General features: G+C 43.8%; 1 protein-coding gene across 6 annotated transcripts in view; it reads left to right on the top strand.

Moving 5' to 3' along the window:
• ATXN1 (ataxin 1) overlaps positions 1–22,620 on the top strand; it is a 415,285-nt gene that overhangs the window by 118,779 nt on the left and 273,886 nt on the right. The window contains exon 4 of one of the 6 annotated variants that reach the window (XM_052647877.1): positions 5,209–5,407. The exons of the other annotated variants lie outside the window; for them this stretch is intronic. The gene's annotated coding sequence lies outside the window, so the exon portion shown is untranslated. The remainder of the gene's footprint in view (positions 1–5,208; positions 5,408–22,620) is intronic. 6 annotated transcript variants of the gene reach the window in all.

The following is a 22,620-nucleotide window of genomic DNA, read 5'->3' as shown; positions in this document are numbered from 1 at the left end:
GTTATGGAGGGGGAAACTCACAAGTGAGTTCAGTTAGGGAAGGTGAGGAAATGCTGTGAGAAAACAGAGAAGTGAGAGACTTGGGCTCCTTGCTGGTGGAGGATCTGGAGGAGGCGTTCTGAGCCCGACATGGAAGCGAGCTCGGATCCCAGATGACAGAGGTGAGGAGGGACGGGCATTGTGTGCCAGAGGATCCCCAGGGACTGGTTTGGGTCCAGGGTAAGGTGTGTGAGGTGGAATAACGAGAGCTTGGGAGGAAAGAGGCTGATTTAATAATGGTGATGATGATACTAATTAATGTGAATTACTAATTGAATAGCCACCTTACACCAGCCTGTGTGATTGATTGGTGCTTTACATAAATTAGCTCTGATCGCAATTCCCTGCAACGAAGGTATCCCCATTTTACAGATGAACGTTTGAATTACTCTTATATTAAGGTCAGAATATCTTCTGAAGTGGTGGAGAGCCATCGAAGGTTTGGGGATGGGAGAGGGTTGTGATCAGACTTAGCCAAGATTTACTTATCTGCTGTTAGACTCGAAGTTTCTCGAAATTAAAGACATGATTTACACCTCCTTGTGTTGCTTGTGAGCAATAGCACTAACCCTTTAAAACGGTGGATAGTCCATAAATACTGGTTGAGTCTCTTTTAAAAGCTTCCTCAGCAAAACCTGGGAGACACATTTTGTGCATTTTCCCCTTTAAGGAGAAAATTAATTTAAGAATACTTTATACATCAATTTCTTTGTGTCTGTACCTATTTCATCTCAGCTGATCCTCACACACACACACAATTGAAGGACAATGGGTGTGACTTTTACATTCAAATGATATGCTATTATAAAGGATGAGGTTATTGGTGTTGAAGGGTATCACATGGGCTTACAGGAATAAAGCTAGGATTCCAACCCTGGTCTCTCCCCGACCCCCTGCCTGTACCCTGCCATCACCCCCTACCTCTTTCGAACACTTCTGATTTCCAATCTCCACTCGGGTGGTTTCTTCCACTGGTTTAAGGGCACTTGGCTTGCACTCTGCTGCTTTCAGAGAAACTAGAGCCCTTCAAGGACCTAATCTACTTGGTTGGAGTTGATGAGAAAGGGATTATTTTCAACTGTCTTCAGGACCAGCATCCTTTTTCAGTGATACTGCTGGCAGGTGGCCATTTCTGGGAGGTCATCAAATTAGCCACTTGGGTAAGGGCCTTGTGCCCTGTTTTGGGTGGTCATGTAGACAGAACTTGCTCTTCATAGTAAAATAGACTTTTAGAGTGAGTACATTGCAGGAATGCTAAATGCTTTGCTTCTTCTGCCTGATTGAAACCAAATTTATGATACTAAAAAACACTTAGTAATGGGCACAGAGCGGCGTTCGCTTCCAAATCCGTCTGAAACTTGCAGTGACATTTAGTGAAAGGGGAAGTTCAATTCCGATCATCAAAGGTCATGGCCAGTGAACCTACAAGCGCATATTGTGCAAATTCAACCCAAATCTGTATTTATTAACTTGACAAATTTTGGAGTGCTTATCTGCTCTATGAAATTGAGTAAGAGCCTGCAGATCAGATCTGCTTAATGCATTTAAATCAGGACTTCTGAATGCTTGCCTCCCGTGCTGGTGCCAGTGTTCAGAGGCTTAGCTCAGCTGCAGCTGTCCCCCTCTTTGCAGGAGTGGACGTTTCTCCATTTCCTGATGAGCATCCACACTGGCCTCATCCTTTCCCTTGCTTGTCCTACCCTCATCCAATTGAGAGAGTCAGGGAACGAACAGCATTGTCTCCTGGGAACCCAGCCATCAATCCAGCATGTGTCCTGAATTTTATGTTTAAGTATACTCTCTCTCTATATATATATATATCAGGGGCTTCCCAGGTGGCAATAGTGGTAAAGAACACACCTGCCATGCAAGAGAGAGTTAAGAGAGGTGGGTTCGATTCCTGTGTTGGGAAGATCCCTGGAGGACGGCATGGCAACCCATTCCAGTATTCATGCCTGCAGAATCCCATGGATAGAGGAGCCTGGCTACAGTCCATAGGGTTGAACAGAGTTGGACACGACTGAAGCAACTTAGCACACACACACACACACACACACACATATACATTTAATTGAGTAAGTATATGTAACATAAAATTGGCCACTTAACCAATTTTAAGTGTAATAACGCAGTGGTATTAAGTACATTAACAATATTGTGCAGCCATCAGCACTGTTCATTTCCAGAGCTCTTTCATCTTCCCAAAAAGAAATTCTGTACCTATTAACCACGAACTCCCTGTTCCTTCCTCTCCCAGCTCCTAGAGCCCTCTACTCTACTTTCTACCTCTAGGAGTTGGCCGACTTTGGGTACCACTTCTACCTGGAATCATATGATATTTGTCCTTTTGTGTCTGGCCCTTAGTTTAATTTTTAACACAATGTTTCAAGCATACTTTTCTGTGTATTTGTTTTCACTATTATATTGTGTCAATAATCATCCACAAGATATAATTCTGTTTCTAATTTCACAGACGAGGTCCTATGAGAATATGGGTAAAGGAAGATATGGGAAATTTTCTTTCTCATTAGTTCAGTTCAGTTCAGTCACTCAGTCGTGTCCGACTCTTTGCGATCCCATGAACCGCAGCATGCCAGGCCTCCCTGTCCATCACCAATTCCCGGAGTTTACTCAAACTCATGTCCATCGAGTCGGTAATGCCATCCAGCCATCTCATCCTCTGTCGTCCCCTTCTCCTCCTGCCCCCAATCCCTCTCAGCATCAGAGTCTTTTCCAATGAGTCAACTCTTCGCATGAGGTGGCCAAAGTACTGGAATTTCAGCTTTAGCATCAGTCCTTCCAGTGAACACCCAGGACTGATCTTCAGAATGGACTGGTTGGATCTCCTTGCAGTCCAAGGGACTCTCAAGAGTCTTCTCCAACACCACAGTTCAGAAGCATCAATTCTTCAGTGCTCAGCTTTCTTCACAGTCCAACTCTCACATTCATACATGACCACTGGAAAAACCATAGCCTTGACTAGATGGACCTTTGTTGGCAAAATAATGTCTTTGCTTTTCAATATGCTATATCATAACTTTTCTTCCAAGGAGTAAGTGTCTTTTAATTTCATGGCTGCAATCACCATCTGCAGTGATTTTGGAGCCCCCCAAATTAGAGTCTGACACTGTTTCCACTGTTTCCCCATTTATTTTCCATGAAGTGATGGGACCAGATGCCATGATCTTCGTTTTCTGAATGTTGAGTTTTAAGCCAACTTTTTCACTCTCCTCTTTCACTTTCATCAAGAGGCTTTTTAGGTCCTCTTCCCTTTCTGCCATAAGGGTGGTGTCATCTGCATATCTGAGGTTATTGAGATTTCTCCCGGCAATCTTGATTCCAGCTTGTGCTTCTTCCAGCCCAGCGTTTCTCACGATGTACTCTGCATAGAAGTTAAATAAGCAGGGTGACAATATACAGCCTTGATGTACTCCTTTTCCTATTTGGAACCAGTCTGTTGTTCCATGTCCGGTTCTAACTGTTGCTTCCTGACCTGCATACAGGTTTCGCAAGAGGCAGGTCAGGTGGTCTGGTATTCCCATCTCTTAAGGAATTTTCCACAGTTTATTGTGATCCACACAGTCAAAGGCTTTGGCATAGACAATAAAGCAGAAATAGATGTTTTTCTGAAACTCTCTTGCTTTTTTCGTGATCCAGCGGATGTTGGCAATTTGATCTCTGGTTCCTCTGCCTTTTCTAAAACCAGCTTGAACATCTGGAAGTTCATGGTCCACGTATTGCTGAAGCCTGGCCTGGAGAATTTTGAGCATTACTTTACTAGAGTGTAAGATGAGTGCAATTTTGCGGTAGTTTGAGCATTCTTTGGCATTGCCTTTCTTTGGGATTGGAATGAAAACTGACCTTTTCCAGTCCTGTGGCCACTGCTGAGTTTTCCAAACTTGCTGGCATATTGAGTGCAGCACTTTCACAGCATCATCTTTCAGGATTTGAAACAGCTCAACTGGAATTCCATCACCTCCATGAGCTTTGATCAAAGTGATGCTTTCTAAGGCCCACTTGACTTCACATTCCAGGATGTCTGGCTCTAGGTGAGTGATCACACCATCGTGATTATCCGGGTCGTGAAGATCTGTTTTGTACAGTTCTGTGTATTCTTGCCACCTCTTCTTAATATCTTCTGCTTCTGTTAGGTCCATACCATTTCTGTCCTTTATCGAGCCCATCTTTGCATGTAATGTTCCCTTGGTATCTCTCATTTTCTTGAAGAGATCTCTAGTCTTCCCCATTCTGTTGTTTTCCTCTATTTCTTTGCATTGATCACTGAGGAAGGCTTTCTTATCTCTCCTTGCTATTCTTTGGAACTCTGCATTCAGATGCTTATATCTTTCCTTTTCTCTTTTGCTTTTCGCTTCTCTTCTTTTCACAGCTATTTGTAAGGCCTCCCCAGACAGCCATTTTGCTTTTTTGCATTTCTTTTCCATGGGGATGGTCTTGATCCCTGTCTCCGTACAATGTCACGAACCTCCATCCATAGTTCATGAGGCACTCTATCAATTCTAGTCCCTTAAATCTATTTCTCACTTCCACTGTATAATCATAAGGGATTTGATTTAGGTCATATCTAAATGGTCTAGTGGTTTTCCCTGCTTTCTTCAATTTAAGTCTGAATTTGGCAATAAGGAGTTCATGATCTGAGCCACAGTAGAAAATAACATTTCTAAGACAAAATTCTGATTCCTGTTGGGTAGTTAGTTTCATATTCCCTCTTGATTCTTCCTCGCTTTGGTTTTAGCCCCTTTTTGGCTTAAATTCTTTGCAGAATTTCCTCAAGCAGGCTTGCATTTCTGTAGTACCTACTAAGAAGAGTTCAGAATTTTTTAGATTCCATCTTTTGACGGCCGTGCCTTTTCTTCTTCTTTTGGGCGATTTTTAAATGAATCATTCTGTCTACCTGCCTCTGTCCAACAACAAGCAGAAACATGTGAATCACGCTGCTGTTGGAAAATTGGTGAATCATTGCCTTCCTTTGCGGTGATAATTACGCAAAGTAGAAGTATTCCTTTTTGCATAGAGGCAGAAGCAGTGTCATTTTACTGCAGCATTTAGATTGTAGTAGAGGTGAACATCATTCTTCTTCTATTTACATCTTTAATGAGCCGCAATTAAAAGTAGTGAGTTGGCGTGGCGGAGTGATTGTGTTATTTTCAGATTTCTATTCTAGCCACCAGTGCTGATCTCAGCGACACTCCACTGGCACCCTGGAGCTCCGAGAGCCTGAACAAAGAAAGCCCGGAAGGGGCTAATCTACTTCCTGAAAGTTAATGGAACAGGAATGACCTTCTGCTGGCCTAAGGTGGACATTTGCCTCAAAGCCCAGAAGCCTGTGATTCTCGAATCTTCTTTCAGGGTACGTTTTTCTTATGGTGAGAAAGAGCTCTATGGATTGATTTCATGTTGAGGTGCTCAGAGTTTTTCTCTGTTCTCATATTCTCTGGCCATAAATAAGATGCCATAGAGGACTCTCCCTGCCCTGGGTTCCCAGTGCGGGCTGGTGGCTGGACACCATATGTTGTAAATGGTCCTTTCCCCAGCTTCACCTGAGCCCCAACCTAAGCTCGTTGATTTCAGGGGGCGCTGTTCCAACCCACGTAGTCCACATTTAATTGTAACCGCTGTGTTTAGCTACATGGTGATTCAGGATACTCTCTTAGGTACCTTTAGGTGGGTTTCCAGACAGTAGGCATGGCTGCCTAATCCATTACTGTGGACGTCAGATTTTCCTGCCACAGTAGTAAAGCTGCATACTGGAATTCGCTTAGCAGCTTGTCTAAAACACACTGTGTAAACATTTTTCCCGTGGCCACCTGAACTCAGCAAAAATGTGTGCTAAAGTATTTACAATACGCCTGATGCTGAAGAGGGCTGTAGTGAACTATGTAGATCTTGGCCTCTGACAGGCATCCCCGCCATGCCCCCCTGAGTTGCTCAAATACACGTGAGTGTGTTACAGACCAGGCACAGTTGTCTGCAAGCTAATGCCACTTCAACTTCATAGCCTCTCACTTGTACAGACCCCTTCTAAGGCCCAGTGTCGAATTTTATGCAGATAATTTTGTGAACTCTTTGTTTAAAGACCCACTCCTGTCCCTATTCACCCCTCTGTCCCTTATCTAACTTTATCAGCTTCAGACCCCAAACACTGGATCCACCTCTGATTAGGAATATGTATACACATGCCTATCTGTGTGCATGTGATCAGTTGTATCCGACTCTTTGCAACCCCATAAACTGTAGCCAGCCAGGCTTCTCTGTCCATGGAACTTTCCAGACAAGAATACTGGAGTTGGTTGTCATTTCCTCTTCCAGGGGATCTTCCCGACCCAGCAAGATCAAACCCACATCTCCTGAATCCTTTACCAGTGATCCACCTGGGAAGCCCAAACTTCTATGTGCATGCATGTGCCTATGAGTATATTAATTAAATATATTCATCTTTCCTTTATACTAGTATATGAAATTACCCTGAATCTGCCAGGCCACATAGTGGGACAGTGAAGAGGCTGGGCATAGCCTGTAGTGTCTTTACCAGTTGTTTCCAAGGAAATTTATATCTTGGGCACTTAGCAAATAATAATGCATTTAACTGATAGGAACTGTTTCCTAAGTTTCCCAAACGGATGACTAACAGTTATGATTCACATATTCCTGGGAATCTCCCTCCCCCCAGCTTGCCATTTGCCTGGAGCATGTACAGTATATCAGAGTTTCTTAGGCGTTTAGTATATACCTTCTCTTATCCCCAAGCCACCTAAAGAAAAATTAATTTAATGGCTATTTTGCAAAATGTTTTTTTTCCTAGCTTGACATGGTTAGTTGAAGGTAAATTATTCTCCCTGCTAAGCAGTTTCTTGTTCCAGGTAACTTTGATTTGAGAAGCAGCTGTTGATTTCTAGTATGCTAAATTCATTTCTTTCTTTGAGTTCTTTTATTGTTCTCAGTCTGTTGTTAGGAGTAAAACAGCTAATTTAGTTTAGATTATTTTTTTAATGCCTCTGGCATTCAAAGTATGACATTTCCTGCTGAACTAGCATTGTGATGGCCTGAGAGAAAAAGACCCCAACAAAATATAACCCATTTTTAAAAAAAGAAGAATTAAGTATTGTGTTGGCCAAAAAAATTGTTTGGGTTTTTTTAATGGAGAAACCCAAATGAACTTTTTGGCCAACCCAAACGTGTCTGTAAAAAAGGTTTTAAATCAGTTCATGATATTATTGATTAGCCATTTAACTTGCTTATTAGTCAGAAATCTTAGGGAGATGTGATGTCATGAACTGGTACGAGTGAACGGCAGTTGGTGTGAGCAGAATTTCCCTATATGTGAGGCAGAGCAGGGTGACCGTGGAGTAGAAACAGCCAAATATATTTAGTCCTCCCGGAGCAAGGAGGCCTGTTGCAGTGGCCTGCTTGACAACACAGTTTATCTTCATGACTTGGCAATCTCTGAGTCTGGGAAGGGCTGGGAATGGAAGCAGCGAGCAGGCAGGGTGCTGCAGAGTTGGAAACTAGATTGCTTTGGGAGGAGGGGACTGGGCACACAGTCCAGGTCTTGGTTCTTGCTCAGTCCTTGCCCCTACTTTTGTGACCTTTGGAAAATGACTAACCTCTCCAAAACAGTCTCCTCCTCTATAGGGGGGAGGTCAATAGGAGCCTGGATAGTTTTGGGAGGTTGCCTTGGCCTGGGACAGTCTGTATCTGAAGATTAAGAGAGGAGATGGTGATGAACAGGGAGGCCTGGTGTGCTGCGATTCATGGGGTCGCAAAGAGTCGGACACGACTGAGTGGCTGAACTGAACTGAACTGAGACTTCACAGAGGAAGTCTCTGTGAAGCAGGTGGAAGCGAAGCAGGTGGCAGGCAGGCAGAAATGAAGAGGGCAGTCTAGCACACGGGGTGGAAATACTCTCCGTGTAAATTCAGGTGGATGTCTCTCTCCACAGGCAGGAGAACTGAATACTGCTGGGGTTAGGGCTGAGACCTGGGCTAACTTACTCACACCTGGAAAACACCTTTCAAGGAACTGTATTTCTCTTGCACAGGAGGTGCCCCTTGCCCTTTCCCCAGCACAAGGGGCTGAGCTCTGTCCCTGTGTGCAGTGCTGGGCTGGCTTCCGTGCCTTCTTCTCACTTTTTCTTCAGTCTTTATCTTCAGGATGCTTCTGGAGATGTTTGGGGGCCCTCGTAGATCTTTTTTCTTATTCCAAAGCCTTCTTACAATTCCTTTCTCTGAAGATTCAGGAGTATTTATCTTACCGCTGTCCTCCTTAAATAGTCAGATACTATTGTACTTGTTTTCGCCCAAACTCACACATGGGAATGAGCTTTTGTAATCAGCAGTGTAGGTTGAGTCTGAAATACCTGAATCCTTGCCAAGCTGCTGCTTAGTTGTTCAGTTAACACTTACTGAACTTCTGTCACGTCCTCATCTTCTGGGCTGTGTGGAAGAATAGCTCCTTTTCTCAAGAGTTTAGTAATCAAGTGGTGGAGACCAATGCAAATGGGCGCACGAGTAAGACAGTAACAGTAGTAACAGTCGCGCTGTTGAAAGCATAGACACTTTCTGAGTGCTTACCATGCACCCAAAGTACTGTGCTAAGCACGTTGCATGCTCTAAGTGTGTATGTCTGCATACATACACACATTAAAGATAAATGTTTAATTCTCACAACGACTCTCTGATATAGGTATTGCTGTCATCTGCCTTCTGCTGGTGAAAAGACTATGGCCAGGAAAGAAGAAAATTGCCCAAAGTTATAGATTGAGCATGAGTTGGGATGACTGTGTTTTTTTGTTTGTGTTTATAATTTTATTTATTGTTTTGGCTGTGCTGGCTCTTCATTGCTGAGCAGTCTTTCTCTAGTTGTGGCTATTCTCTAGTTGCGGTGTGCACACTTCTCCTTGCAGTGACTTCTCCTGTTGCAGAGAATGGGCTGTAGAACACACAGGCTCAGTAGTTGTGGTATGTGGGCTTAGCTGCCCTGCAGCATGTGGTATCTTAGTTCCTGGACTAGGCACCAAACCCATGTCCCCTGCATTGGCAAGTGGATTCTTAACCAGTGGACCACCAGGGAAGTCCCTGGATTAATGTTTTTGCTATAGAAACATCTATGTCAGTGGGAAGTAAGAGCTAAGTCTATTGCTTGTGTGGATGTGAGAGCTAGAGAGGGTTCATTTAGATGGGATTAAGGGAGAGGGTGGTTTAAACTGTGTTTTATAGGAGGAAAGAATCCTGATGGCGTGATGTGGAGGACAAAGGGGCATCTGATGCTGGAGATGATTGCTTGTGAGGATCGGAGATCCAGAAGCTGGACAACAAATAGGTGTGTTTAGTTGAAGTGAAGGGCCTCCCTCCCTATGCCGTCAGCTGGGTGATCCGAATTCAGTGAGCAAAGAGTTACTCTGTGGGCTGTGGTGCAGGCACTGCCGGAATTAGTAGCAGGTCAGCACCTTATGAAGTCTCTCCAGGGTGTAAAGACATGTTTTCAACAGAAATGTGTTAGGTCTGCAAAGCAAATCAAGTGCAAGCCTTAATGTCCTGCCCTTAGGAGATTTCTCCTTGGGTTCTCTCCACCAGTTGACATGAGCTTCACACTCTAGCTTTGAGCTGTCACCATCTTCACTTCAGTTTCCATTAATTAGCTTCCAGTCTTAGATCTGTAATCACTTGGAGCTGTTTAGGATCCTTGCTCCAGCCCCTCCTGGACAGCGGGAGATATTTGCCTTTTCCAACATATCTGCTTGCCCTAGCAGCCACTGCGACACACTCTGGTCAGGCAGGTGCCTCTGGGGGAGGGGTGTGTAGCAGCATCTGTGGGCAAACTCAGGACGCAGTGGCAGCCCCTTGAGGGCTCCAGATGGTTGGCATTGGGTAAGAGATTTAAACTTGGGCAAGACCTGGAAGCAAACGGGCGACCTGGATTTGTGGGTGCTTGGGGAAAAAAATAAAACAAGGAACTGTAGCTGTAGCAGGTCATGTTTGTTTCCCAGGTTTTTCCCTCCTAAACTGGAACAAGGGGAAAAAAAAAAGCAGTGGAGGGAATTTCCCTAGGCTTGTCAATGGCTGGTTTGTTTGTCTAATTAATTAATGAACTAATTACTTTGCTTATAATCCTCCTTGTTTGGAAAAGATTTATGGCTGTGCCTTAAATCTCTTAAATCTATCAAACAAGAAAGTCTTATGAAGTGGCCAGGTTAGCGAGCTATCTATGCCTCTTTTTAACAAAAACATTTAATAAGAAATGTAATATCAATGTGCATGCTTGCTAAATAGCTTCAACCGTGTCTGACTCTTGTGACCCCATGGACTGTAGCCTGCCAGCCTCCTCTGTCCATGGGATTCTCCAGGCAGGAATACTGGAGTGGGTTGTCATGCTCTCCTCCAGGGGATCTTCCTCACCCAGGGATCGAACCCAGGTGTCCTGCATTGGCAGGCGGATTCTTTACCACTAGCGCCACCTGGGAAGAAATTCTAAAAATGAGTGCCCTGCAATGGCAACCCACTCCAGTACTCTTGCCTGGAAAATCCCATGGACGGAGGAACCTGGTAGGCTGCAGTGCATGGGGTCCCTAGGAGTCGGACACGACTGAACGACTTCACTTTCACTTTCATGCATTGGAGAAGGAAATGGCAACCCACTCCAGTGTTCTTGCCTGGAGAATCCCAGGGACTGGGGAGCCTGACGGGCTGCCGTCTGTGGGGTTTCACAGAGTCGGACACAACTGAAGCGACATAGCAGCAGCATGTATTGGCAGTTCTCATCTATTTTCCATTTTTAAAAAATATGCTTTTCTTTTAAACTTCAGATTGTCTAGCAGTTTCACATTTTCTGGTTTCTGTTGAGGCTGGTGTTTGTGAAACTGTAGTGCTGACATGGTAACTCTTGGGTTTTGTTTTCCTGAAAGCCCCTCTTGCCTTTTGGAGCACTGTGAATGGGACCCTTACTGCCTCCTCCACCCCCGCTACCCGGGTTTTATTATCCGCTCTTGCTGTGTTTTGTTGCTTGGCTTCTTGGAAGCTTAAGCAGTTCTGGGTCATTGACAAAAATCTTGCCTGTAGGAATTCAGCTCAGAAGAAATTGAAGAGAGCAAAGACTCAGTGTCTTCCTCCTAATCTCATGGGAATAAACGTGTAAACTAGCATTTACCTTCTGCCTTTTCAGGCATGTTGCCACATGTGTCCTTCTCACAGCCATCTGTGTGCCTGTATTGACAGGGGAGCAGATTTTGCCGGCCACGCTCGCTGGGTGATGAGACACTCACTCCCTCTCTCGCTGTTCCAGGATGTTTCCAGCCTGCAGGGCGCAGGCCAGGGACTGGGCCTTCCTTAAGGAGACAGTGAAGGGGGCTGAGTGAATGAGGCAAATCTACTTGTCGAAGGCTTCCCTGGTGGCTCAGATGGTAAAGAATCTGCCTGCAGTGCAGGAGACCCGGTTTGATCCCTGGGTTGGGAAGGTCCCCTGGAGAAGGAAATGGCAACCCACTCCAGTATTCTTGCCTGGGAAATCCCATGGATGGAGGAGCCTGGCAGGCTACAGTCCATGGGGTTGCACAGAGTCGGACACGACTGAGCAGCCAACCCTTACTCATTCCTTTTCGACCAAAGGAAACAGAAGAGGAAGGAACTTGATCCTTTGCTGGGTACAACACTAGGAGCATGACCTACAACCTCTATTTAAACCCAAACCCCACCCACGCCCCGCCCCAGGAGGCGAGCCTTACTGCTTTTGTTTCTCAGAAGATAGAAGACCATTCATCACGCTGAGGCTCAGTCGCTTCAGTCCTGTATAGACTCTGTGCAACCCCATGGACTGCAGCCCGCCACGCTCCTCTGTCCATGGGATTCTCCAGGCAAGAATACTGCAGTGGGGTTGCCGTGCCCTCCTCCAGGGGGTCTTCCCCACCCAGGGCTCGAACCGGTGTCTCTTACGTCTGCTGCATTGACGGGCGAGTTCTTTAACGCTAGGGACACCTGAGAAGACCAGGGTTAGGGAAAAAGATTAGCAGCTGCCCTCCTGAGAGATAAAATAAGGACTCGAAACCAGCGCTGTCTGAAGTTAAACTCACACTCTTCTTTCAAGCATTAGAGCTTCTCCTCTCTCCCTCTTTCCTTCTGATGTCCTGTGTGCTTAGTCATGTCAGCCTGCAACCCCATGGACTGTGTAGCCCACCAGGCTCCTCTGTCCATGGAATTCTCCAGGAAGGAATACTGGAGGAGGTTTCCACTTGTTTTTAGTTATTTGATGGAGAACTGAAGAATGGTTCAGCAGATAGATAGGGAAAATAAGTCAAGGTAGCTGAAACGAAACTGTTGGTGACTGACCTTTCTAACGCAAGTCTGTGGCTGAGAAGAGAGGTTCACAGTCAATCAGACTGTGATATCAGAGCACTGATTTTAATCATAATCATAATCATAATTGAGAACTAAGGAGAGGAGTAAAGTAATGCTCAAAATTCTCCAAGCCAGGCTTCAGCAATACGTGGACCATGAACTTCCAGATGTTCAAGCTGGTTTTAGAAAAGGCAGAGGAACCAGAGATCAAATTGCCAACATCCGCTGGATCATCGAAAAAGCAAGAGAGTTCCAGAAAAACATGTATTTCTGCTTTATTGTCTATGCCAAAGCCTTTGACTGTGTGGATCACAATAAACTGTGGAAAATTCCTTAAGAGATGGGAATACCAGACCACCTGACCTGCCTCTTGAGAAACCTGTATGCAGGTCAGGAAGCAACAGTTAGAACTGGACATGGAACAACAGACTGGTTCCAAATAGGAAAAGGAGTACATCAAGGCTGTATATTGTCACCCTGCTTATTTAACTTCTATGCAGAGTACATCATGAGAAACGCTGGGCTGGAAGAAGCACAAGCTGGAATCAAGATTGCCGGGAGAAATCTCAATAACCTCAGATATGCAGATGACACCACCCTTATGGCAGAAAGGGAAGAGGAACTAAAAAGCCTCTTGATGAAAGTGAAAGAGGAGAGTGGAAAAGTTGGCTTAAAGCTCAACATTCAGAAAACGAAGATCATGGCATCTGGTCCCATCACTTCATGGGAAATAGATGGAGAAACAGTGGAAACAGTGTCAGACTATTTTTTTGGGCTCCAAAATCACTGCAGATGGCGACTGCAGCCATGAAATTAAAAGACACTTACTCCTTGGAAGAAAAGTTATAACCAACCTAGATAGCATATTGAAAAGCAAAGACATTACTTTGCCAACAAAAGTCTGTCTAGTCAAGGCTATGGTTTTACCAGTGGTCATGTATGAATGTGAGAGTTGGACTGTGAAGAAAGCTGAGTGCTGAAGAACTGATGCTTTTGAACTGTGGTGTTGGAGAAGACTCTTGAGAGTCCCTTGGACTGCAAGGAGATCCAACCAGTCCATTCTAAAGGAGATCAGCCCTGGGTGTTCTTTGGAAGGACTGATGCTAAAGCTGAAACTCCAGTACTTTGGCCACCTCATGCAAAGAGTTGACTCATTGGAAAAGACTCTGATGCTGGGAGGGATTAGGGGCAGGAGGAGAAGGGGACGACAGAGGATGAGAAGGCTGGATAGCATCACCGACTTGATGGACATGAGTTTGAGTGAACTCCCAGAGATGGTGATGGACCGGGAGGCCTGGCATGCTGCGATTCATGGAGTCGCAAAGAGTCGGACACGACTGAGCGACTGAACTGAAGGAGAGCAGGGTCCTACAAAATGTGGATCATGATACCAAGAGTCTGACTGAGGAGTAGTGAGGAGGAAATCCAGTTAAGATATTGATGGAAAGTCCAGCGAGACCCCCAGAGGAGATGTGGGACAGATGATTTAGCTCTGGACTGATGTGAGATGTGGACTTGTGAGCCCTATGTGATCTGAGTAGTTTGAATCATTTCCAGAGCTGACCAGAGTGTGACACCAATTATCCAGGGGTCTCAGGTGGCAAATATGGGTGCCACTGAGTGGAACAGGTAGTGAGATGTGCACCCAGGACTGACAAGATGTAGCCATCTTTCTGTATACCTTCTGAAGCGTTATGGTCATGATACTGGCAGAGTTTGCACCATTGGATATGCAGGGCACTGGAAGGAAGCCTGGGCTTGGGGGTCCATGAGCGAGACAGGAATTCAAATCCAGTCTGCATTTGTTAGTGACCACGAGACCCTGGGCAAGCCGCTTCCATCTCTCAGCAGTGAACCTGGGATAATAATCGTGCTTCATATGACTGCTTCTGCCACACTGAGCAGTGTCCAGAAGTTACCATCATCATCCAGGAGCATGTATTATTATCTAAGAGAAACTAAGAGCACAGTGGTCTTTTTGTTTTTGGTGTCATAAAGGCTATGGGCTTCCTTGGTGGCTCAGACAGTGAGGAATCTGCCTTCAGTGCAGGAGATGTGGGTTCGATCCCTGGGTTGGGAAGTTCCCCTGGAGAAGGGAGTGGCTACACACTCCAATATTCTTGCCTAGAGAATTCAATAGACAGAGAAGCCCGAGGGTTGCCAAGTCCATGGGGTTGCAAAGAGTCAGACACAACTGAACTAACGCTAACTAAAGGCTATGGTATACCAATGAAAGCCTCCCTCATAAGTCAGCAAGAAAAATCCTTGACATTTCTGCGACAACAAAAATGCAAATTAGCAAAGATGCAAATTACCTCTTCGTGCACTTTGGGCGGACATATAAGCCATTTACATAATGAAACCTCTCTATTGTTATTTCTGTTAAAAGCCATACTTCTGAGTATCAATCTGACCATTTTGTATTTAGAATCATTCTGTGAACAGACCCCTTTTATTGACTTGTCTTCTTAATGCCTTCTGACAAGTATCATTATCTTCTTACTTTCTAGCGTTTCTAATTTCATGAACTCCTTGAATGTTAGTTTACTACCTAAGCAGCTCATTTTAAATAATACATTATTTTAATGTCAGCGCTTAGGAGGTAAGATCGTTGCTTATTTTCTCCGGTGCAGATTTACAAAGGAGCATAAAATGCTCTGGTCAGCCTGGTGCTTGGAGAGTGAGGCTCTCTACCTTTATGTATGGAAGTGATTGCTTCTGCCAGCTTTTTTCTAATGAATCCCTTGTGAGTCACCCTACTCCGTACTTCAGCACATGTTTGTGTGGACATTTGGCCCACACTGTCCTGTACTCACTTGGGCCCTTGGGTTTCTTTATCTGTGTGTGAGATATGGGCTTCCTCGGTGGCTCAGTGGTAAAGAATCTGCCTGCAATGCAAGAGATGCGTGTTCGATCTCTGAATTGGGAAGATCTCCTGGAGGAGGAAAAGGCAACCCACTTCAGTATTCTTGCCTGGAAAATTCCATGGACAGCGGAGCCTGGCGGTCTACAGTCCATGGGATTGCAAATACCTGGACACTGAGTCTTTGCTCAGCTATGACTTAGCAACTGAGCACATACACATACATGTGAGGTATACTGTTAAGTGATAAGTCTGGTTTTGTAAGTCAGCCTCACCACTTTAACTCAACAGCAAAGTGACTTGTGTCCTTCCCTGGGGAGAACTCCCCTTGGGGACGTATGATTTTCTCCTGTTTGGCTCTGACTCCCAGCAAGCATGTCACAAAATACAGAGGGGGCCAAATGCTTACTGAAGGAATGAATGAGTGAGAAAGACCTGGTGAAACACCCAGAGCCTCTTGATGAAAGTGAAAGAGGAGAGTGAAAAAGTTGGCTTAAAACTCAACATTCAGAAAATGAAGATCATGGCATCTGGTCCCATCACTTCATGGCAAATAGATGGGGAAATAGTGGAAACAGTGACAGACTTTATTTTTTAGGGCTCCAAAATCACTGCAGACGGTGACTGCAGCCATGAAATTAAAAGGCGCTTGCTCCTTGGAAGAAAAGTTGTTGACCAACCTAGATAGCATGTTGAAAAGCAGAGATATTACTTTGCCAACAAAGGTCCGTCTAGTCAAGGCTATGGTTTTTCCAGTAGTCATGTATGGATGCGAGAGTTGGACTATAAAGAAGGCTGAGCACCGAAGAATTGATGCTTTTGAACTGTGGTGTTGGAGAAGACTCTTAGAGTCACTTGGACTGCAAGGAGATTCAACCAGTCCATCCTAAAGGAAATCAGTCCTAAATATTCATTGGAAGGACTGATGCTGAGGCTGAAACTCCAATACTTTGGCCACCTGATGTGAAGAACTGACTCATTGGAAAAGACCCTGATGCTGGGAAAGATTGAAGGTGGGAGGAGAAGGGGGCACAGAGGATGAGATGGTTGGATGGCATCACTGACTCAATGGACATGAATTTGAGTAAACTCCGGGAGTTGGTGATGGACAGGGAGGCCTGGCATGCTGCAATCCATGAGGCTGCAAAGAGTCAGACACATCTGAGCAACTGAACTGAGCTGCACTGAAATACCCATAGTTGGAAGGAAGTTGCCCCAGTACGAGGAGTGCTAAGATCCAGTCTAGGTCCGTGATTCTGTCCACAGGGACATGGTTTACTGGACAGGAAAAACATGCTGGACACCGTCCCAGAAGCTTTCTCATTGTCACCTTAAAACCATCTAATAAATGGTCAGGACTTGAAAACATAAACCCTCTTTCCACTCGAGGGTTATAGAGGTTCTAAGCAGGCAACATTGATCAACTTTTGAAAAAATTGGGTTTTTATTTTCAAGAGATTTGTCCTGCTTTTCTGTTTGTTTTTGAAATCTGGTTTTACTAATTAGTTCTCTTTTTACTGCCTCATTAGAGGCAGCTTCAGAGAAACAGAGGATTTTGATAAGAACACAAGGATGTCTCATGGACTTTACTAAAGGGTGGGGCAGATGGGCCTTCAGTGCTGGAAAAGAAAACAAACAAACAAAAACCCAAAATTACCCACCCACAGTGTATCTGGGGTTTGAATCATATAGTATGAACAGGACTGCTCCCACCTGTGTGTTTAGGCAATTTTCAGAAAAACGGATGCTGAACAGTCCTGTGTGTGTGTCTGTACTGAAGTTGTACCAAAAGTGTGTGTTTGTGTCTGTATCTTCGCTTGTACTGCTGTTGAAGACTTTGTGATCATTAGTGCTAATACCGCTGGAGGAGGAGAATTAATTAAGATGTCTATGGTTCTGTTGTGGTAATTTCTGTTTGCAGGGCTCATTAACATCTTTGCTCAGAATGATCAGTTCTTTTCTGGTTGGAATATGCTAAAATCACCCAATATGTAGAGTCATTCATCAGCCTGTTCTTGTTTCTTCTTCACCTTCCTTCAACTTACTCCCAGGAGTTGATCTTCCCCAGATGCTGTGTGGTCCAGAGGAGCTGAGTGGTGGCGTCTGTCCCTTTTGAGTTAGAAGATTTGTTGGGAGAGGATCTTGGACTTGAATGTTGGGTGACGTTGATGCAGTGGTTCAAGAAGCAGATGAAACGGATCACACATAAACACTCTTGAGCATGTGTGCATGCCGAGTTGCTTCAGTCGTGTCTGACTCTTTGCGACCCCATGGACTATAGCCCGCCAGGCTCCTCAGTCCATGGGATTCTCCAGGCAAGAGTATTGAAATGGATAGCCATTTCCTTCTCCGGCTAATGTCATATATGTTTTTAATTGCTCACTCTGTATCATGCATCCTGCTAGCTGCTGGGGAAAATGCACACAGGACTCACTTTCTGCCTTCTTTGAGGTTAGGCCCTTGCAGGGAAGACAGAAAAAACGGGATTTGTGAAGACTGTTATGAAAGACGAAGTCCCTGTGCCGACCTGAATTCCTGTCCTTCCTTGGGGGCAAGTTTGCATCAGGGGCGGCTGGTCATTTGCCTCTCAGTGATTATTGGGGCATTTGTGTGCCTGGAATGCTGGATCTAAAGAGGAAAGCATCAGAAGGCATCCCTGTTGTTTTTCAGTCACTCGATTGTGTTCAGCTCTTTGCGACCCCATGGACTGCAGCATGCCAGGCTTCCCTGTCCTTCACCATCTCCCGCAGTTTGTTCAAACTGATATCCATTGAGTTGGTGATGCCATTCAACCATCTCATCCTCTGTCGCCCCCTTCGCCTCCTGCCCTCAAATCTTTCCCAGCATTTGGGTCTTTTCCAGTGAGTTGGCTCTTCACATCAGGTGGTCAGAGTATTCAAGCTTCAGCATCACTATGTTCATTCCAAATATGTTCTCTCATGGCCAGAATGCTCACTCAGTCAATAACTGGATTACTTAAGTGCTCAGTGTTTTTTTTTGGAGAGAGGGAAGCTGCTAATTTTACCACCTACTAGTGTTCTGATGGCTCCATGATAAAACGGTTCTACACTGAACCCCATCTGTCTCTCTCCTGGGCCCACGTCTTAGTCATATTTTTGTCCCGAACGTCTGGCGGGATGCCTGGCATTTAGTAGGTCTTCAGTAAATATTTGCTGAATAAGTGTGTGTAAATTGAAAAATCGCCTACTATTACTAACTCTCTGCATGTGATGCCTGCCTTGCCTCCCCAGAAAGACTGTGGGCTTCCGAGCAGGAACACTGTGAGTCACACACTGTTGGACTCAGTGCTTTGTAAGTGACAGATAGGCCATCCTAAATCCTTAGGGCCCTCAAGAATGCCCGGTTGTTGGGGATCTTGAAGATTCTTAGAGCAACGATGGAAAAAACAGATATAAGTTATTGCCCAGCCATACACTAAAAAGGGCTTCCCAGGTGGCGCTAGCGATAAAGAACCCACCTGCCAGTGCAGGATACGTAAGAGACATGGGTTTGATCTCCACATAGGGCAGATCCCCTGGAGGAGGGCATGGCAACTCACTCCGATATTATTGCTTGGAAAATCTCATGGACAGAGGAGCCTGGTGGGTTGCAGTCCACAGCATCACAGATTTGAACACGACTGAAGCGACTTAGCACACTCGCATGCACATTAAAAATGTAATCTGTGAGAAATAGACATAGAAAACAAACTTATGGTTACCAAAGGGGAAAGTGTGGGGAGCGATAAATTTGGAAGTTGGAGTTGACAGATAGAGGCTGCTATATATAAAAGCGATAAACAACAGGGACCTACGTATAGCACAGGAAACTGTAGTCAATTATCTTGTAATAACCTATATTGGAAACAAATCTGGAAAAGAATATATATAGCATATGATATATAACGGAATCACTTTGCTGTATACCTGAAAGATCGTATATCAACTATACTTCAATAAAAAAACGTAATCTGTGCAGTTCACCCCTTTTAGACTTATGGACAGAAATTAGCACTCTTTTCTTTCCCCCTCAGGGATGGATAGGATTCTCTTCTCTGCTTCTGCTGTAATCACAGCTGCCTTCATTATAGAATCCCAGAGAAGTGAATTAAGGTGAACTTTGCAAGAAGGAAGAGATACAGCTCACTTGATGGATGTGGGGGTGAGAGTGGGAAGGTTGTTCTAGGCATAAAGATGGCATCAAAAAAAGGCTGGGCTGTTTTTCCATTTCCAGTCATCGTTGACAGTTTTTATTGTTTAACATTTCTCATGGTGTCCTCTGAACCTCAGGGCTGTTCAAAAACAAGCATGGCATGGTAGAGATTATGTCAAATGATAAGAGAGGCATTGTATGATCAGTGACAGAAACAAAGGTTGAAGCTGCGGTGTGATGAGAATTTAAACATACAGAAAGTCAAAAAATTCAGGAGTTAAAGTGCAGGCGTGACTCAGTCCCCTCGGGCATATGGTAGTAGCATTTTCTGAATCGTGGCATATTTTGTTAAATTTAAGCCCTTGTTTTTGCAAAATTGTCGTGTCAAGGTTGCAATGTGAGCAGTAACTTTAGACTCTCATGATTGTTTTTTTAAACCTTCTTCTCACCCACAGTATATGCTGTTGTAGCATTTGTGCACTGGAGTTCGGTATTGCTTATGAAAATTAAAGAAAGGAATGCAGTGCCCAATCTGTGGTGCACAACCCCTATGACTTTATGCAAAAGGAACTCCTATCTTTGCTTGAATATGACCTGATACTGAAACAAAACACAGCCACCCTCACTTCTGATGGGTACTAAAATACTCACAAGATAAAATTTGCCGTCTTAACCATTTTGGAGTGTAGGGTGCATTGGCATTAAGTCCATTCATACTGTTGTGCCATGATTACCACCATCCATCTCTGGAGCTCTTTTCGTTTTGCAAAACTGAAATTCTGTACCCGTTAAACCCTAACTCCACATTCGCGCCTCCCTCCGCCCCTGGCAACTGCTTTCTGTCTCGATGAATCTGCCTGCTCTAGGTATCTGATAAATGTGGAATCATACAGTACTCGTCGTTTGGTGGCTGGCTTATTTGGCTTAGTTGATATACTTTTTAACCACAGCTTGAAGATATAACCCACATACCATAAGTGCATCCCTATAAAGTATACAACGCTATAGTTTTTAGTATATTCATAACTGTTAAATTTTTGAAGAGAGTAAATTCAGTACTTTTTTCCTTATTGCACACTTAAAAAAAAAATCTGGTCAGTCCAGTTATAAAAATGCCGTGGAATAAAGGCAACTTTATTTAATAAAGGGTTAGGGACAAATGTCTAGATGACGCTTAGTTTGGTTCAGATTAATTCACATAACCAAAGTATTTTTGTAAGCATGTTTGTTTTCCTTGAAACATCTTCATTTTGCATCCTGGCATCAGCAATATGTGATTATTTATTATTGTTTCTGAGGGGATATTGTTTGCTTGCAAAGTTGATTATAATGAGTGAGCCAGAAATTCAACAGAACTGAAATTTCCTTAAGTCTAGATTTGCTCAAAGACCAGTTTTGAATTGACTGAGGCTGTAGATGGAACAGGCACTTGAGTTATTTGAGGTCTGGAATCCCCTGTGGCAAAGAGGATATTTTGGTCTAAGTTAGAAAAATGGCATTTCATACTTATCTACTTCTGGTGGGAGTGTTAATTGGTGCAAACATTTAGGAAAACAGTTAAGCATTATCCAGTGAAGATGGATATATATATATATATATCTAGTGATGAGGCAGTTTTCCTTTTAAGTCTTATCCCAAGGAAATCTTTGGTACACATGTACCAGAAAACATGTATGCTGTCCACTACAGCTCTTCTGATATTAATAATGGTTTACAAAATAAATGCAAACCACCCAAATGTTTAGCAAAGCAGAACAGCAAATTATAATATGATCAAATAATAGAATATGGTCCAGCAGTGAAAATGGAATAATTTAAAATGAGACAGAGTGATACAAATAAATCTCGACAACCTGATATTAAGCAAAAAAAAAAAAGTGGTTGCAGAAAAATTCTTACAGTATCAATGAATCTGTTTATAAAATTTCAAAAATGTCCATAACTTATATAAAGTAGAATTTCACCCAGAGACAGTTCAGAAAAGACTAAAAGCCTCAAAGGATGTATATTAAAACTCTTCTGTGGGAGAGTATATATGTGGAAATGAAAGCTACCAGCTCTTTCTGCCATTTAAATGCTCCTATGAAATTTCCAAGTACCCTGCATAATAACTCTTTAAAACACCACATACACGCTACACTGGCAGACAAAAAGCCAACAGAAAGATGGCTGAGTAAAAAACAAATCATGCATAAAGAATATTGTTATTTAAAAATTTTTGCATTCCTGAAATAGAATGTTCAGAGAGAAGCTTTTCTTGAATGAAGTCAGATTAAAGGATATAACTAAAAATAGAGCTGCAATTTTTAATAAATGAAAATTAGTCCAGATCCTAACAGTACTTCCTGCGTTCAATACTAATTTTGTCACTCTGTTACTTTAGTGAACGTGGGCTGTGTCTATTCTCACATCCTTTGAACTCTGTTGTTTGGTTATTGCTGTGATCATCACCATCATCACCACCGGCATCATCACCATCATCAGCATCACCATCATCAGCATCACCACCATCAGCATCACCATCGTCACCCTCACCATCTGGACCACATGCTCTTTTGAGCCCTGAGCTCACACGCTTCTTACAAACATCCCATTGACTGCAAACTTCTTCCTGCCTCAGGGTCTCTACCTTACTGGTCCCGCTACTTGATTTCTTCCCCCTTCTGATGACTCGCTGTCTCTCTCTCCTTCCAGCTGTCTGTTCAAATGTCACTTTAACTGAAATAACACCCCCATCACTTTCCATCCCTGTAACTGATTTCATTTTTCCTCGTTGCCTTTACATATATTTCTTTGACTCTCTTCTTCCACTCAAATCTAAGAAAGACGCAGAGTCCATGTAAGTGGAGGCCCTGCCTGTTTCTCTGTCTTGTCACTCCAGCATTTGGGCCCAGCCCATATGGAAGCTTAGTAATTATACACTGAGTGAGTGAATGACTGTGAGTCATTTCAGTAACTCCGAGATAGATAGTGCTACAACCATTCTGTTGGTTTAAAAAATAAAGGTTCAGAGATGAGTGGTGGTGACTGGAATTTAAAGCCAGGTTGTCTGACACCAAAGCCTGTTCAAAACGCTCCAGTTTGCTGCCTTCTATCATCTGTCACTGATGTGACTTTTTTTTTTTCTTCTTTTGCATAGAGCATCTTTCCTTCTTTTCAGATGAATGCACCTGAATGCACCTTTATAACAAGTCATTATGTCCCCTTTTAGGACTATTTTTG

The sequence above is a fragment of the Budorcas taxicolor genome, chromosome 11 (assembly GCF_023091745.1).
Source record: "Budorcas taxicolor isolate Tak-1 chromosome 11, Takin1.1, whole genome shotgun sequence".
NCBI lineage: Eukaryota > Metazoa > Chordata > Mammalia > Artiodactyla > Bovidae > Budorcas > Budorcas taxicolor.
This window is presented reverse-complemented; position numbering and strand designations above follow the sequence as displayed.